Here is a 20,301-nt window from a genome sequence, read left to right on the forward strand (position 1 = left end):
CTTTCCCTCCCACCTCGCTTTAGTAGGCACCCGCTTCACATTCATCAGTTTCAACATAGCGACATCCGGTTTGGATTCTTTGGAGATATGCCCTCCTACCCCATGCTATGTAGGCATCTTTTACTTCATCAACAGGCATCATTATGGTTATGGGTCAATCGTACAAAATCCTTGTCATCGAAGTCCATTTACTAAGCCACACACTGTCAGAATCACAATTGATCATAAGAATTACAAGGTATCTCTATCCTCAGATCTTCGTTTTTCATGGCTATGGGTCATCCACAAACCCACACTTCATCAAAGTCCATTTGCTAGGATGCACACTGCCAGTATCACAGTTGGTCATAAGCATTACAGAGTATCTCTATCCTAGGATCTTCATTCATTATGGTTATGGGTTAACCACACAAAACCCTTCTCTTTAGTGGCTCTTCATATTCAACACAGACTTCTCAGGAGGGAACTTCACACAATGTGAACCATTGCTTCTTAAGGAGGGAGGAATTATCTGAATGGAAAGTGGCATCTACCCATAGTATTCAATCACCCATGTCATTTATCCACCCATGGTATTCATCCACCCATGGTATTATAAGTGAAATCAATCCATGGTATTCATTCACCCATGGTATTTACCCAGCCATGGAATTTACCTGTGGTATTGTAACTAAAAAAAGACTATAACTAACAAGTCACATTTTGTAAAAGGATGTATTTTCCTCCACAATGTATCTTTTACAATTATTCTCTATTTTAATAAAAAAATTCTTGGTGGTTTTGTTTAATCTGTGTTCTATTTTCTTCTGACATTTCAAATTGTCAGATCTTGGGGGCCTCACCCTCAAGACCCATTTCACTTTTTTAGGTCTTGGGTACCTCCCATAAAGATCCAGATCAAGTAAGGTCCAAAAAATACCAAAACCAATACAAGCTTAGATGCCTCATAATTTCTTCACCGTACCCACAGGTTTTTTCATGTCTCCACCCACCTGTCAAAGGATCACCTGGAGAAAACCATCTCCACCTTCAACCCTTGGGGTTTTCCTAAGACCACCTCACCTAGGATCCAAAACTATTGGCATCTGAAGCTCAACCAAACAAGTTTCAAGGAACCCACTACATCATGGCTAACCAGGAAATGGCATAAAGCAAGGCTATAAATCACTATCAATCTAGGAAAATCTCCATGCCAATGAAAACGAAAATGACTAGAAAACCATTGGATGAACCATGCGTTCAAATCCCAACAAGATAATCAAATATGCACATTGTTACCTACAAAAATCCTCATGTTGGCTGCTCTTTTCTCTGTCCTTTTCTGCCTTTGCTAGTTGTTGTTCACACCTTCTTCTTATTTGCCACACGAATTCCTCTTGCACTACATGATTTCCTTGCTTGTCTCTCTTTATGTCTTTCTTGTCCCTTTCTTGTGTCCAAGTGTTGTATTATTCTTTCTCTTTTCCTTTTTTCCTCTCTTTTTCCCAAAAGAATGCTAGAATGTTCTCTCTCCAATTTTATTTTCTTCTTTCTCTTCATTTTTTCTTTGCATACATATTATTTTAATTATTTTATCGTTTTCTTGTCTCTTTCTCTTGCCCACCTGTTGAAGTGGAATCTCTTTCATTTTCCTTCATTTCTTTTTCATTTTTGCCTCATGTCCTTGTTGGCATGTAATAATTAACTTTCCATTTATTGCATTTTTCCTCTTGCCAACGCCAATTTCCATAGCAAATAAATAATTAACCACAAGTGGATCCCAATGTAATGTTTTACCCCTCATTCAACTTGGAATACATGTCCCATGAACTTGGTTTGATTTTTTCTTTTGTAATGTCCATACATTATTTATTTACATGGAAATTTAACCCGATGTTATTACAAAACCATACCATTTATAGATTGATTAGGTCATCATAACTTTGACAAAAACTCAACAAACTTAAAACCTCTTTTACTTTACTTAATGAGGGCATGCAATAGATCCAGCTACCATAATGATTCCTTTCATGAATGACATTGTTGCCTCCTTAGGAGTCTCCTTTGACATCAACGACAAATGTTATCAACAATTACAACATTGTGTGTAACATAAGGTTGCAAAGTAGAATTCAGTGAAGCAGAGTGGATCTTTGAAGATTAAGATTACATAACAAACAACAAAGAGGATCGATGTCTATTTTATGTTATTTCCTACAAAGTAGCGAAGGGGATTCTTGTTTCATATAGGTTAGTGCTTGCAAATTAGAGGGGATTGATGTCTCTTGTAGGTTGGTGCCTATAAAGAACTATCATTTAAGGAATTTTTTTGGTTTTTCTCCCTAAAATTTTTCCACATATATCTCGTGCTTCATGTTCTACCTATGGGATTGATAACTTATGGTGCTTGAATGTTTAAATAGATAAAAATTAAAATATATTTCTTCACCCCCCTTTCAATATGATTGTGAATCTAAGTATTTAGGAAATATATGAGTAGATGTTGGCCCTTCAAGGGGATATATTTCAATTTCCTATTCTAATTATTCTTCTTTTCATTTGTTTTTGGTATTTCAATATCTTCTTCACCGAATGATAGTTGTAGTGGAGGATGAGTTGTAGGAGTTTAATTTTTAGTCTTAGCTCTTTCATTATGTGTTGCCTCCTTATCATTTAAAATTTCTCCTAGTCTTCTTCTAGTTGGTCTTGTGGTAGTTTTTCCTAGTTTTTCTCCTCATATTGTCCTACTTTCCATTGGAGTGGCCCTTACTACACCACTAGCTAGAGTAGTGGGAGTTATTGGAGATGATATTCCTATTTCCCTAAGAAATATATCTATAGTATCTCTACATATATTCATAGATTATAATCACATTTTGAAAAATCAAAGAAAACTATTTGAAAAGTATTTTTTATATCTCTATGCAAAAATATTAAATGCAAATTTTGTATGTGTGTGTACAAAACAACTAATTAAATGCAGAAACTTCAAATGTAAATCTATAACAAATTAAAATGAAATTGTGCTTAAAACTATAAACATCCTAGTCCTTTGAACACTTCCCTCACAATGATGCCAAAAATGTTAGTCAATTTATATGTTATAAATCTTGTTGCATTTATTCGTCAATCTCGGTAGGTAATATTTTGAAGTGTTGACACAATTTGTAAGCCTAATATTTTATAGTTTCCTACCTAGATGCAATTTTAGACTTCATAAAATTCAAATATAGTTGTTCTAAGAAAATGATTCCTTTGCTACTAAAATATGCCCAAGGAGTGTAAAACATCAGGTTACATAAAAATATTCAATGGAAAAGTCTTCATAGAAGAACCAAAAAAGTTTGTGAAAATATCCTCTATTAAACTCATGAGCTTGTGCAATCTTCTTAAAGCATTGTACTACTATTTCAAGCTAAAAGCATCTTTGTATTATCATAATTATTGATAAAAAAAAAAGACCATGTAATTTAATTCCTATATGTCTTTGGATATTTTGGCTCATATTATCTCCTATCCACTTTTTAACCAAAAATCTTAAGTTTTATTGTATTAAAAATGTTTCAAATCCTTGCTAGTAATATTTGGAAAAAGTTGATAATAACTCTCAAAATTACATATTAGTTATCGTAGTTATGTTTTAATTTTCTTATAATATTAATCCAATCAATGTTTCCATATAAACAAATTCTAAATGGTAAATATTACTAACTATAATACAATGGCACACTTGATCTTTTTATTTTTTACTAAATTAGCAGAAATCTTAAATCTAGCCTAAACTAATAGAGATCTGGTTCGATCTCTTCCCTATATTTATGGGAATTTGGCACTTTCCATTCACATACAAAGAAGCAATTGGTTGAAGCGTGGATTTCAAGTTTCTACTTTGGTAAGATTTAGTTGCGGAGTTTGCATCTTAAGGGAAAAAAAAAATACACTTTATGATTTATTTATTGACCAAGATAATGATATGTTTTTACTTTATGGGACCGTAGAATGTGGTAGAATGAGTCCATGCAAGTGGGATGATTAAGTGTTATACTTCCCTATAGTGTTTCACGCACTAAGATATGGATATATTTTTATTAAATCTGTGGAACTATGTGAGATTGTGAGTGCAAAGAGAGGATACCATGTCAGAGTCAACTTTGTCGAAAGCTTTCTTTGCATCAATATTGAAATTTATTTCATGGTAAATTCCACATGGATGGGGCTTGAAATAAAGATAATAAAATAATATTTATTTTGGGAAATTATCCATTGGTTTAGCTTCGACATAAATAATAAATTAATAAATGGTTTGCGTGATGCATGATGTAGAGTATTATGTCCATGCGGGATGAGCTTTGTCAACATGTTTCTTTGCTTCCACATTGCAATGCTTGGCAAAGTGTTAAGATGGTGGAAGGCGTATCATGAGTATGGTAACAAGTCAAGTTCCATCACTCCCTATGGACGAGGCCCAAGAAGAAAATACTAAAATAATATTTATTTTAGGAATTGGACTGAATTTGAATTAACATAATTGGTGAATAATAAAGATTTTGTGAAAGGACCCTAAAAACATTTACCATTTTCCCTAAATGGTAAAAAAATCCTTTAAACAAGGAGGGGTTTTGTGTAATGGAACTATTTAATAATATGATATTATTGTGAAACTGAAACATGTTTCTTTGATTAGACATTGCAATGCTTTGCAAAGTGTTAAGATGGTGGAGGGCTTAACATGAATATGGTAACGAGTCAAGTTCCATCACTCTCTATGCACAGGCCTAAAAAGAAAATAATAAAATAATATTTATTTTAGGAATTGGACTAAATTTGACTTAACATAATTGGTGAATAATAAAGATTTTGGGAAAGGATTTAACAACATTTACCATTTTCTCTAAATGGTAAAAAAATCCTTTAAACAAGGAGGGGTTTTATGTAATGGAACTATTTAATAATATGATATTATTGTGAAACTTATTACTTTAATAATTAGTTAATTCATGATTACCATTTTATTTTTATTTTTATTTATTAGGATAAGAATTTATTTAATTATACATGTGATTAATGAAGAATACAAAAGAAATTTATGTAGAGACTGGAAAATGACATGGTAGGGTTAGTTGGCACTCATGCGAATAAGGAAACATCATAATAGTGACACATGGATCTAGGGACTTAGGGTACCACATCATCTTCCATGCATCAATAGTATGTTCAAGTTGATGTGGCACAAAAGTATAGAAACTTTTCAAGGTTCTAATTAGTTGACATGGTAGGGTCAGTTGGCGAATAAGGCAACACCATAATGGTGACACATGGACCTAGGGACTTAGGGTACCACATCATCTTCCATGTGTCAATAGTATGTTCATGTTGATGTGGCACAAAAGTATAGAAACTTTTCAAGGTTCTAATTAGTTTCCTTGAACTTTATGAAATCCATATTATTGGAAAGTCTTGATGAGCAAAAGAAATGTGCTAGCCTCAAACATAGGGTTTGAGTTCTGTGAAATAAGAAAACATATTATGATCGTGTCACTTTAAGATGAATTAGGAGGTTAAGTGTGTTACAATAATATATCTTGTTTATGAAGGACCAAGAAACATATTCTTTTGCATCTTAGTATGATGGGACTTCATGTACATAAGATTCATTATATTAATTTGGCATATAAAATCCTAATAATAGTGTTAGACTCATGCACTTAAAGGAATTATAGTCATTGTGCAAAGCATTCAATAAATAACAAATAACCAACCTACCTTAAAATGGAACATAGAGTTAAACATGTCATTTTCTCTCATGTGTATACATTGTGTTCTTTCAAGTAGAAAAGATGGATTATCTCTATGACTAATGGTCTCCACTAGTTTCTTATGTTTAGAATGAGATAGGAAGTTCCTTACCTTTAATGATGTCTTTTTTATATAGTTATTGTAGTTAAATGTTTATAAAAATGACTAAGTTCGTGAAGTCTATACATATGCACCTAGCTTGTAAGCCTTGAAAATGTAACCCCTCGTGTAAGGTATTTTCCCTTAACAACCATCTAACCAATTGGAGATTCATTATCAACTCAAAATATATTGAGGGTTTTCTTCTCCTTTAGGAAATTTGCCAACGAATAATCACGACCCCATTCATTTTCTTTTAGTGTAGCCACTTTATACATTTGTCTGTGGGAGTTTGATGATATAGAGATTTTACCTAAATATATAAAACACAAACTCTTATAAATTGTTACCACAATCTTTTCAAGCCTTTCCAACTATAGACTACTTGGTTGTGCAAAATCTAAGACATGACCATAGTTTAGTGAAATAAATGATTGAACCTCCTCTAACTAGGTTGATTTAACAATTACATGTGGCATTATTTTAAGTAACACATAATCCCATGGATAAGCCATTCTTTTGAGTCAAATCATCCCATTTGCCACTACTACATGCTCTAGAAAAACAAGTGTATCTTATTATCTATATTTTGAATCTAAGGTTGTCTACGTTTTAAACTAAATGAAATCCATGAGTTCTAAATATTGTGTTGTAAGGATATGCATGTAACTAATCTACAACAAAAACCTCCCAAAAATTTGTCTATGAATGTTCTCACCTTGTTGAATCCCTTCACCTTTTTGTTCTCATTACAATTACTATACAATACTTTACAATTGCTATACAACACCATTACTATAGCATCTACATTTTGAATAGGGGAATTTGTCATAAAAATAATGTTACCAACTTGATGGGGTTTCTCTGTTTTTCTTTTAAGTTGAATGTTGTTGTTTTTACCATTGAATTGAAAAGTGGTGACCTATTGTCACCATTTTTCTTCAAGGTAAAAAATAAAACTTGTTTGAAATCATGACCTTAACCGTTAGTATATTTGTGACTAAAACCTTAAATTCAACTCCTAAATAAAAGTGGTGCTTCCAAAATCACTCTTTATTTTAGGGTTAAAATTACAATACGTTTGAAAATAAAAACCTTAAAATCAACCCCTATATTGAAAAGTGGTATTCCCAAAATAACCCACACATTTTTAGGATCAAAATGACAACTTGTTGAAACCATAACCTTAACAACTAGAACCATTACACCCAAAACCTTAAAATCAACCCCTAAATGAAAAAATGTGTTAATAATGACTCATTCTTTTACTTAAAATTGTGATCCAAAACACCTTACTATATGTATATGAGAGAAAATAAATAATTAAGAAAAAAAAAAGATGACACTAAACTACATTGGGGATGGAAGAACATGAAGAAAGGACTTACATTGAGGAGCGTTTTTGCAACAATCTAAATCTTGCATCTCTAGTCAATCCATTCATTCGAGGCACTATTGATATTTCCACATCTTTTTGACAGTTTTAGTTAGCTTATGATTTTTCTGTTTTACATGGAATTTACTAGCACGGTTGCATAATGTCTTCCATAATAAAATCTTGGCTAATAGACTTTTTTTGTCTGTATCTGGTTACTATATAAACATTTGAGACAAGAAAACATTAACTTTTACCCTTGGTATGGTTTCCAATCTAATAAACCATAGCAAAAAAAATTGATATTATATAATTTGGTATTAGTTTAATAGAAAAAAGTTTTTATAACATATATATGTATGCTTAAAAAACTATAATAATAATAGACTTTAACTTTCATTTTTATTTTAGAAAAAAAAAAATAATTAACTTAACTTTCATTATTATTTAAAAAAAATAATAATAATTGTATAAATATTCTTTTAAAATATAAAAACTTAAAAATTAAAAACACCATTTTCAAATATATCCCAGAATAATATCTAAAAAAAATTATATATATTTGTGACAGTGATTTCTAAAACCTCCCTACCCACTACTTCCTCCCATACCCCAGCTTCCCACTCCTAACTCTTCCTCCACCCGATTGGAATTTGACCCTTCATAGGGCATTTTGACCGTATTTCACATTTTCTGGTTAAGGGTTTTAAAATTGATTGAACGTATTATTGACGGTTCACTTTTTTCAAAAAAAACGTTATTACTATTTTTCAAAGAGCTAATCATAAATAGAGGGTGCAGGCAAAAGACTAGAGAATTTTCAGATAGAATCAACTGCAGTTTATTGATACTAGATCTGGAATTTCAAGTTCTAAAATGCTTTATGGAGTTTGGTTTTGAATTCAGACACGAAAAATTGATCCCGCTACTACTGGAACTTATCCCTGGATTGAAGCACTTATTAATCGATCATAATACCAACAAAGAAAATAGAATTTCAAGAATCGCCCTTGGAAAATTGGGAACTGCCCAACTTGAAACAAAAACGGACATGAAAGAACATTTGAAGTTCTTGGCGTGTTATGTAGCTCCATCACTAAAATGGTAGTGCAAAGACTACGTGAAATTTTTGTTCGGTAGAACTGTACAACAACGTTTCTGCCACTTTCTTTGGTGATATTGCATCCCATGGTATTCACTTCCTCCCCACTCTATGATTATAATTGGGACATCATAGTTATTCTCAGAATTTTTTTTTGCCAAACATTCTTCTAACTTATATGATAAATGTTCCTTTCATTGATGAGATTCCTGTCCATGTAACTTGATTCTATATGAAGTTGATGTTTCATATTGCTGTCATAATATGTAACCGAAGTGTTATAATTTGTAACAGAGTTTCTAGGAAGTAAGTAAGAGATGTAAGAAAATATATACATGTGAGAAAACCTAGGATGTGAATGAAAACACTACAGAGTTGAGTCCATGGAGAGTTTAAATTTTTATGAGATGGGTATATATATTTGTATTCATATGCTATGACAATTGAATTAATATAAGTGTGTTAAAGAACCTCTTCTTGTTCTTTATTTGTAAATCTCTTCCAAGCATCTTCTCTATATGATTTCGTGAGGTATTTCTTGGTTTACCTAATTTCACTTGACTCAACACTTCAATACTCAGCCTTCGACACTTAGTTAACTGACTCACTAATTACAATTTCTAACACTCCCCCTTAATTACGACCGTATGACTCAACATGACTTAACTATCACATAAACATCTTTGTTGGTCTATGTCTCAGCTAGGCTTACAATGACTCAAGAATTTTACAATTTTGCATTTTCTTTTTCTCCACTTCCAGATTCTATATCCTCGAAATTCCTTCATTCTCTGTTGAACTTTCTTTCTGTAGGCTTTATTCACTTGTTGTTGCTGCAATTTTTTTTTGACTTGTTTTGAACTTGTTCTAAAAAACAATTGGATCATGTCTTCTACACCTTCTTCTTCAAATATTCGTTCAACCATGGACTGCTGCCAAAACATTGCATCTTCAAACTGTCTTCTTTGCTTTGCTTCTTGTGCTTTATATTCATGAGTTTGACTCACTTCAATTTGTCCTATTGGTTTCTGAATCCATTCTTCAATGAGCTTCAAATCTACATGAAACTTATTAACAACCTTGCTTTCAACTTCTTTTCCCATGCTATTATGAACACTTGCATATTCAAAAATAATGTTAAAAACATCTTTAATATGACTCTCTTCAGTGAGAGCTTCCTGCTCTACATCTACCTTCTTTTCAACTGCATGGAGGTTGTCTTCCACTGTTATGTTGTTAGTGGATATTCTCATCAAAAACTCTTCAATCACTTTATCATGTTCTTGATCATCAACTGTTGTTAGATGACATACTGCTTCATGAGCAGTTCCAACTGCTTCATATCTTGTTGCTATAGTGGCAGCTTCAACCTTCAATGTTTCATCAAACATTGTGCTTACCATATTGTCACAATCAATCCCTGTTTCAAAAAAGAAACCACACATATCATCAACATAATGTTCATCCACACTATGGTGGGATATCCGAGCATGCATGTGCTCATTGTCAATTTCATTGACAATTTCAACTTCACCAAATCCATCAGTTGCGGTTGGATTCACCAATTCACATATAACTTTGCAGTCATCATCCACATGTGTCTCATCACAGTGGGATTCACCATCATCTGTATCATCCACATTACAGTGGAGTCCTTAAGCATTTATTTGCTCTTGCTCTGTTTCACACACAAAGGCTTCAACTTCTCTCTCTGCAATCTTTGTTGCATATTCTTCATCCATATGCATGCTTGCATAATGGGTTTCAATTTTATGGTCTTGACAATTATCATCCACTTTTGAGTGGGATTCTCCAACCTTTGTTTTCCGCTCAGGGTCTTGCTCATATACTCTCAAATTTGCAATTGACTTCTTTGCATGTGACATAACCTGTTGTTGCATGTCACTCTCCTTTGTGCCAAACTCTGCTTCCAAGTTCTTCCATTCTTCCTTGAAAGTTGTAGCTTTTGCTACCTGGCACAAACACTTCTCATCCAATGCATATTTTATAAAATTAATTGCTAAAACATCACATACTGCATCATATGGGTTATTAGATTCATACTCAGTTAACTCTCTAGCTCGAATAAAAGTTAACATCTTGATAACCCAATGATCAAAATATTCACATGTAAACATAGGAGGTGGTAGCAAATCAAAACTACACCAATCACCCTCGATTTCTTCTTTATCTTTTGCTAGACTTCTCAGTTCCTCTGCGGCCTAAACATCTCTAACCATGGCAATGATCTTTGCCTCTTCTTTTCGATTTCTTTTCCTCATAAGCTTCATTCGCACTTCGCAACCCATGACTGCGGTCTTTCCTCTATTTTATAGATTCTTTCATGATTGCATAAAGCTATCTTCCATATCGCCCCTTAAAAAATATATAATTTTCAATATGCCCCTTAATTTTAACTAACTCCGAGTAATTAAAATTTCTAACATTTCTCAATCTAAATTTAGCGTGCCCCTTTGCTGACTTGTTTTATTTCCTTAAAACAAAGTTGTCTCAAAGTTCGAAGAAGTATTCTTGTCACGCCCCCAATATTTTTTTTGTTAATTGGGTGGCGCGCGGCACCACCGAGCGCTCACTTTTCTCAAGTGCGCGCCTATGGACTACGCCTCTAACCGAAACAACCATACGTTTACCGATTCAACTTCGTAACATCTACCAATTATATCATAATCATATGAACCTTCTTTAATTACGAACCCATATACTTCAACATTAATTATTGTTCTTTACATGAACTACTATAACATTCATTCATATAACCCAGTCAACAATCAGAACACATATATGGGGAGGGCACTCCAACCGAGTTCACCCAATTGTTTTTATCATAAACTGATTCAAACTTTACAACCAGTGCGCCGGACCAAGTCACGGCCGCACAGTAATAATATCAGAAAATTACAATTTACCAAGTGTGCCAGCAAACCTCGGCCACACTTAGATATTCCAACACAGACCTTCGTCTTATGTATAAACTGTCCAACCGCATAAGATCTCTGTCCCTCTGTTTACACAGTTCTGTGCACGTCTATGACCTTGAGTAATCCACTTGGTCAGGCTATCAAAAACCGACTGTTCACTGCCGCATACAATCTTCTGCTCCTTCGCCGAGGTTGGTACCCACGCGGGTCTCCCCAACCGCTCCAATGCTTAGCGCAGTTGTATGATTGAGCTATCGTCCAGATCTTGATACCATACTGCGTATCAAACCAGGATCACAATTCCTGCACCTGACTGTTCAACCATACTTGTCAGAATTCCTTATGCTCTGACCTCCTGCGTATTTACGTTATTTATCCAGCACACCCGTGTACATATAAATCAACGTAAATATATGTAATATCACCGCGTGTTTGCTCTCTGGTCTGTCCATGTGACAGACCTTCGACAACCCACCGATCTGTTTGTATAGAACCGACAATCTCCTGTCTGCGTATCAACCCCGATCGAGACCACCACGCGTCTGCCACCGAGTCCAAAATATCTGCGCTGTTCTGTAGCTTACTGCTCCCGTGGTTTTCGTTCTGCCACGTGACAGACTCCCAACAGATCTGCACAAGTCAACCAACCAGAACAGTCCACTGTCTACGTATATCTCAGCGAGATCATCCGGAACACCAACCGTTCATATGATCCACGCGTCTATACTTCGACAGCCATCGTTCGAACTACCTTTATCGATAGATACAGCCTGTTATGGATATTCTCTTCGCTGCGGCCCGAGCACACCCAAACATTCCCCGGACCTGCGAGATCTTCTATCCAAACTGTTGTCCACTATCGTGACTGCAATCCCGTAATCCTCAACTGTCCTTCACTTCGTATCACAGACCTCCAAATATGCTAAACTCCTTTGATTCAATACGCATAAGACATGCGCATTCCCGAACCTTATTCGCACTCCTGTGCTTAGACGAAGGAGAGATATTGAGCGAATACTTCAATGTCTCCAAATGAGCTCTCATCCGCTCATATTTATACTTCCTTCTTATGCTTGCAAAGGTCCTCACCGCCTTAAGGCCGACTCCCCTTTTTTGCATAAAAGTTCACGCATTATTTTATTTTAATGAACCACCATACCTTATCTCTCCATAAAGTATGTCGGTTGCCCTTCATAAGCCCATGTCCATACGCTCTTGCTGCCATGTGTCACGTATTTGTCCCATACGCACTCTTTATGGCTGTCCCTTATGTCGGCTCTTATTTGCTTTTATTCATATGCGCCCTTTATATTTTAATGGCTGTCCCATTCTTCATATAAAGCCGTGCATCTTTATTCCTTTTCACCCATTCCATCTTTTTCTCCATTATATACGTCTTCCTTATTGATGGCTATTCCATCACATATATCAGCCTTGTATATAAATGGTTATTATTCATATGTTCTACTTATTCGCATAAGCTTCACATATGCATTTACATACGTTCTTCTTCACATCTCGTTCGACACTTGGCCACATCCGGCCAATGTGTTTCCAATGTCGTACTGCTGGTTCCGTCTTCGTGCACAGTTATCACCCGGGGTAGCTCGCCCGAGCTCCGCCTCCAACCTGCGCACATCAACGTGCCACCCGAACCAAGAAGCTGTTATCAAGTTCCGCCTCCCTGTTTACTCAGCTCGGACGTTTGCTCTGGTGGCTAAAACAGTCCTCACGTTTCAATACTGCTCGGCCTCCCTTGACAACCCAACCTGCGTTCAATCTTCGTGTCGGTCCGCCTTGGTGACGAACCACGCTGCTTGCCTGCAGCTTTGGTAACCATACCTCTGCTCCGTTTACTGCTGCCCGACGGGCGGGCGCGCCTTCGCCCGGCTCGCCGCCCAACCGTCGTGTGTGTCTGCCCGGCGCGCTCCTGCCCAGCTCGCCATTTTGTTCGTGTGCATTCGCCCGGTGGGTGGGCGCGCTCTTGCCCAACTCGCCTTCCACCCGACTCCCGTGTGCGTCTGCCCGGCGGGTGGGCGCGCTTTCACCCAGCTCGCCACCCGACCGTCATCCAATTTGTCCGCCCGCTCGTGTCAAAACGCGCTCTCCGTCGTGCACGAGGGCGCCCGCCCATCGTGCACGCCTGCCCGAGCCCCGAGGGCGTCACATTCTCCTCCACCCGAAGTCGTTGTCGACCTCGACAACATGTCATTTCAGTAGCTTTCTACCAAGACTGTATCATCATCGTGACCCCATCACCTCAAGGTATCTCATCGGTCCCCACATCGAGTCACTCTTCCGAGCCATGTCCTGTGCACGGACTTCGGAAGTATGCATCCCATACTGCATCAAAGCCATCTGACCTCAGCTCCTCAATGCAACAAACCTCCAAGTCACCACATATGACGTCCCAAAGTCACAATGATCCTTTCTTCATGACACTCTACCAAGGTGTCCATCATGACTATCTCTGGATCTCGGCCATGAGAAGTCATCATCACGGGTTCCTTTCATCATAGCTCCTCCATCGAGTGGCTATAAAAAGTCTACCCCAAGGTGTGCCCTTCAACCTGTCCATGAGCCATACCGGGCACTTAGCCATGTGGCTAAAGTATGACTCCATCATCTGCAATGATCACTAAGTTCCACCCTTGTCTGGAGGTCTTGCCCTTCCCCTCTCAAGGTAGCAAGGATCTCCAACAAGTCCTTCATCAGCCAACGACCCTTGCTTTTCCATGCAAGGCTCCATCATGTTCGTCCATAGCAAGATGCTCTCATGCTCAGGCAAGCTGGTCCTGCCATCTCTTACACATAATCCATCTGTCAAATGATCAAATGAAAAGCAAGCACCCCTACTTACTTCACCAATATGAGGTTTCTCCATCCATGTACACGATCCTGGGTCAATTTGAACAGCTTCAAATCCATCCTCCATCGTGTTTGCATCGGCTTCTTCTTCCGGACTTGCCCAACCGAGTTGAAGAAGCTTCCTTTTAACCCTTTTTTCCAAGGCCTCAAGCGTATCCTGAATTCGGAGATGTCCTTCTTCTATCCTTTCCAACCTGTCCAAGAGGTCTGAGAAGTTCTCCTTACGTTCTTCAAGATCCGCCATACCTTGTACTCTGCCTTCTGCTAACTGTCACAACGCCCGGGTCCGTTCGGGCTCTGATACCATCTGTCACGCCCCCAATATTTTTTTTGTTAATTGGGCGGCGCGCGGCACCACCGAGCGCTCACTTTTCCCAAGTGCGCGCCTATGGACTACGCCTCTAACCGAAACAACCATACGTTTACCAATTCAACTTCGTAACATCTACCAATTATATCATAATCATATGAACCTTCTTTAATTACGAACCCATATACTTCAACATTAATTATTGTTCTTTACATGAACTACTATAACATTCATTCATATAACCCAGGCAACAATCAGAACACATATATGGGGAGGGCACTCCAACCGAGTTCACCCAATTGTTTTTATCATAAACTGATTCAAACTTTACAACCAGTGCGCCGGACCAAGTCACGGCCGCACAGTAATAATATCAGAAAATTACAATTTACCAAGTGTGCCGGCAAACCTCGGCCACACTTAGATATTCCAACACAGACCTCCGTCTTATGTATAAACTGTCCAACCGCATAAGATCTCTGTCCCTCTGTTTACACAGTTCTGTGCACGTCTATGACCTTGAGTAATCCACTTGGTCAGGTTACCAAAACCCGACTGTTCACTGCCGCATACAATCTTCTGCTCTTTCGCCGAGGTTGGTACCCACGCGGGTCTCCCCAACCGCTCCAACGCTTAGCACAGTTGTATGACTGAGCTACCGTCCAGATCTTGATACCATACCGCGTATCAAACCAGGATCACAATTCCTGCACTCGACTGTTCAACCATACTTGTCAGAATTCCTTATGCTCTGACCTCCTGCGTATTTACGTTATTTATCCAGCACACCCGTGTACATATAAATCAACGTAAATATATGTGATATCACCGCGTGTTTGCTCTCTGGTCTGTCCACGTGACAGACCTTCGACAACCCACCGATCTGTTTGTATAGAACCGACAATCTCCTGTCTGCGTATCAACCCCGATCGAGACCACCACGCGTCCGCCACCGAGTCCAAAATATCTGCGCTATTCTGTAGCTTACTGCTCCCGTGGTTTTCGTTCTGCCACGTGACAGACTCCCAACAGATCTGCACAAGTCAACCAACCAGAACAGTCCACTGTCTATGTATATCTCAGCGAGATCATCCGGAACACCAACCGTTCATATGATCCACGCGTCTATACTTCGACAGCCATCGTTCGAACTACCTTTATCGATAGATACAGCCTGTTATGGATATTCTCTTCGCTTCGGCCCGAGCACACCCAAACATTCCCCGGACCTGCGAGATCTTCTATCCAAACTGCTGTCCACTATCGTGACTGCAATCCCGTAATCCTCAACCGTCCTTCACTTCGTATCACAGACCTCCAAATATGCGAAACTCCTTTGATTCAATACGCATAAGACATGCGCATTCCCGAACCTTATTCGCACTCCTGTCCTTAGACGAAGGAGAGATATTGAGCGAATACTTCGATGTCTCCAAATGAGCTCTCATCCGCTCATATTTATACTTCCTTCTTATGCTTGCAAAGGTCCTCACCGCCTTAAGGCCGACTCCCCTTTTTTGCATAAAAGTTCACGCATTATTATTTTAATGAACCGCCATCCCTTATCTCCTCATAAAGTATGTCGGTTGCCCTTCATAAGCCCATGTCCATACGCTTTTGCTGCCATGTGTCACGTATTTGTCCCATACGCACTCTTATATGCGCCCTTTATATTTTAATGGCTGTCCCATTCTTCATATAAAGCCGTGCATCTTTATTCCTTTTCACCCATTCCATCTTTTTCTCCATTATATACGTCTTCCTTATTGATGGCCATTCCATCACATATATCAGCCTTGTATATAAATGGTTATTATTCATATGTTCCGCTTATTCGCATAAGCTTCACATATGCATTTACATACGTTCTTCTTCACATCTCGTTCGACACTTGGCCACATCCGGCCAATGTGTTTCCAATGTCGTACTGCTGGTTCCGTCTTCGTGCACAGTTATCACCCGGGGTAGCTCGCCCGAGCTCTGCCTCCAACCTGCGCACATCAACGTGCCACCCGAACCAAGAAGCTGTTATCAAGTTCCGCCTCCCTGTTTACTCAGCTCGGACGTTTGCTCTGGTGGCTAAAACAGTCCTCACGTTTCAATACTGCTCGGCCTCCCTTGACAACCCAACCTGCGTTCAATCTTCGTGTCGGTCCGCCTTGGTGACGAACCACGCTGCTTGCCTGCAGCTTTGGTAACCATACCTCTGCTCCATTTACTGCTGCCCGGCGGGCGGGCGCGCCTTTGCCCGGCTCGCCGCCCAACCGTCGTGTGTGTCTGCCCGGCGCGCTCCTGCCCAGCTCGCCATTTTGTTCGTGTGCATTCGCCCGGTGGGTGGGCGCGCTCTTGCCCAGCTCGCCTTCCACCCGACTCCCGTGTGCGTCTGCCCGGCGGGTGGGCGCGCTTTCACCCAGCTCACCACCCGGCCGTCGTCCAATTTGTCCGCCCGCTCGCGTCAAAACGCGTTCTCCGTCGTGCACGAGGGCGCCCGCCCATCATGCACGCCTGCCCGAGCCCCGAGGGCGTCACAATTCTTGTCTGAAGAGTGCTCCGCTAAGTTTCCCGCGTTTGTCATTCTATTTGTTGTTTTTAATCCAATGTATTACATAATCTTTTGCTACGCAGCTGCAATGTGAGAAGGTATTTCATTAATTTCAACATGGCCATTTTAAAGCCTGATTTCAACCTGAATGTGAATTACTTATAGTAAAAAGATGGTGTTTTTCATTACAAGGGTTTATTCGACATTGTTATTCAGAAGAAGAATTCCTTTCTGACAGTAACTGTTGGGATGTACATAAGTATATGCTCAGGATATTGGAAACTAAGGGGCTATTTAAGATAATTAGTAAAGACCATATTCTCCTTGATATCAGGGCTTTTCATATTGTCTTTCAACATCTCAGTTATGTTAATATTGCTGATTGACCAAATCAACAGGAAACTCAGCCAATTGAAACCTGATAATTTTGACCTTTGAAAAATTAAAGTAGCTGAAGATTCAACTGACTGAAGCAAAGGATAAATATGTTAAATTAGACAATAATTACATCAATCAAGTTTATCCTCATGTTTATCAGTACTTAACTTCTATTTTTTTTCTTCCCGTGTACAATAGTTTCCCTGATTATATAAATTATTTTTTCTATGTGCCATACTTTTCTTGATAATTATTTTTTCTATGTGCCGTACTTTTCTTGATAGCATGGAAATAAATGGTGTCCATTATATGAAATGATATATATGGAAAATTAAGTTGCGTATGAATTCTAAGACTGGTTTATTGTCAACAAAATAAAATAAATTGTGAAATGTAATTAAAAATGGAAACTTATGTAGCGTATGAATTCTCAGACTCGTTTATTTTCAAACAAAAGAAACTGTGAAATGTAATTAATTTTGACTCATTATGCACAAGTAACAATGCACAAGATTTTTATTGAACAAATGCTCTTGGTTCACGCGCGCGCTGCTGCTCTGAAGCCGCCTGTAGATTGCCGCCGCCAAACCCTTGGACGCTGCCATGAGCGGTCCCGGGGGTGGGGAGTCTGCTCCCACCCCTCCTCTTTCCATCGCAGATGCCTTCAGAAGGCTGTTAACTCAGAAAGGGAAGAAGCACCAGCACGTTGAAGTGCCGAAATTCATTAAAAAGCTGGACGAAATACCAGAGATCGCTCTTCCAGAGGAACAATCGATTAAAATCGCTCTTGCATTGTCTGACAGAGGCCTGGTAGGGCAGTTTATGGGCCGATGGCCGTCCACTAAGTCCACGGACGATTGGATACAACGAAACTGGAGACCGCAGCTGGAAAATAATGTGATTTGTTATGCTGTAGGGCGAGGCTATTTCATCTTTGAATTTACCACCAAGGAAGATCGCGACCTGGTTTTCAGAAATGGGCCGTACTTTATGGGAAATCAGGGATTGTATCTCAATAAATGGAGTCCTGATTTTGACCCATCCGTTGATGTCCCCAAGGAGGCGCCGGTCTGGGTGCGATTACCCAATCTCCCTCTTCACTGTTGGAGCTATCAATCTCTGCAGAAGATTGGTAATGGGCTGGGCCGATTCATTGACAAAGCTGATCACAAGGGCCAATATACTTGTGCCAGAATCTGCGTAGAAGTTGATCTGGAAGCCGGGCTACCAGAAGCGATTAAACTCAAAGTTGGAGAATGGCAGCACTACCAGAAGTTGGACTACGAGCAGCTGCCTTTCAAATGTCGAACTTGTCATGAGCATGGACACTTCCAGAGAAACTGCCCAAAAGCCCCATCAGGGAACACAGTTGAAGAAGATGGATGGAAAGAAATCAGAAAGGGAAAGGCCATCCCAAAGCCTCCCGGACAGAAAACTACCGGCCCATCGGGAAAGCCTCACATCAATCCAAAAGCCGTTGCTGCTTCTAAAGACGGATCTCCATCTGGAGAAAAGATGGATGATAAGGAGAACCATGAAGAAACCGGAAATATGGAGAAACAAGGAAAAACAAATGAAGCAGAATCATCAATTCCCACACCAGAGGAGGGTCAGAGGGGAAATGAAGGTAATGAAGAACACATTAGTCTAGCCTCAGATTCTGAAGGCGATTCAGAAGAGAGAGATTCTGAATCTGACAATTCGTTAGCCACTCCAATCAAGACGACCAGAGGGCGGAAATCCAAGAAAAAACAGAGAGAGGAAGAAACCTACAAAGATGTCCTCCAGGGATCCCAAAAAACTCTCAAATCAATGATGAATACCAGATCTGGGCGCAAAAGCAACAAGGCTCCAATGGGAGCCTCCTCTCCCCACAAAAGTAAATAATGAAATACGTCTCCTGGAACTGCAGAGGTTTAGGCAGCAGGTCGAAAGAGGAAGCCCTGAAAGATTTAGTGAGAATATACTCGCTTGAAATCCTCCTCATCCAGGAGACAAAGCTGGAGGATCTTTCCCTCCTCCAATCTAGTAAATTTTTTTGGAACAAAGGCCATGGAAAAGCGGTTAGTGCAAGAGGTGCCTCTGGTGGAATAGCCACCTTCTGGAACAGCACCATATATGACTTTATTCAAGAAAAAAGCAGCGCTCACTGGCTCTTCGCTCAGCTACTCCATAAGGATTCTGGTCAGCAAGTAAGTATGTTTAATGTTTATGCTCCTGTTTTGTCAAGTGAGAAAAAAATCTGCTGGAATTCGCTCCATTCATTTCTTTTAGAGCAAAACCCCGAGAATATCATAATTGCAGGTGACCTTAATGTCACCCTTGATATTGATGAGAAAAAGGGAGGTTCCATTGTTAGGGACCCTGCCAGAGAATGGGTGGAAGACATAATGCTGGGCTGGGACCTGGAGGATATTAAACCATCTTCAGGGAAATTCACTTGGTCCAATAAAAGAACAGGCCCCAATCATATTGCTGCCCGTCTGGACAGATTTCTTGTCCATTCTTCCTTCCTAACCAGCGGTCTTATGGCATCTTCAAAAATTCTCCCAAATCTCACCTCTGACCATAAACCCATTCTTCTCGAGCTTTCCCTAGATTGCAATCTTGGCCCCATCCCTTTCCGGTTCAGCCCTTTGTGGATCCAGCAAGAAGGCTTTCAAGATGTGGTCTCCGACTCTTGGAATAGGCCCGTCCATGGTTCTCCTTTCTTTGTGTGGGAAGAGAAAATTAGGACTCTAAAAAGAAATCTAAAAGTCTGGGCTAAAAGACTGCAAACCCCCTCATCCAAAAGAAAAGAAAATACAAATAGGCTTGCTGATCATCAACTAGAAATGGAGCAAAATCCTGTTTCCCAAAGTATGCTTCTAAAAGAAGTCGAGCTCCAAAAAGAGGTTCATAGATCTAGCAGGG

This window comes from Pinus tabuliformis, chromosome Q (genome assembly GCF_031772625.1).
Source record: "Pinus tabuliformis cultivar Carrire ecotype Pingquan chromosome Q, CPIR1, whole genome shotgun sequence".
Classification (NCBI taxonomy): Eukaryota; Viridiplantae; Streptophyta; class Pinopsida; order Pinales; family Pinaceae; genus Pinus; species Pinus tabuliformis.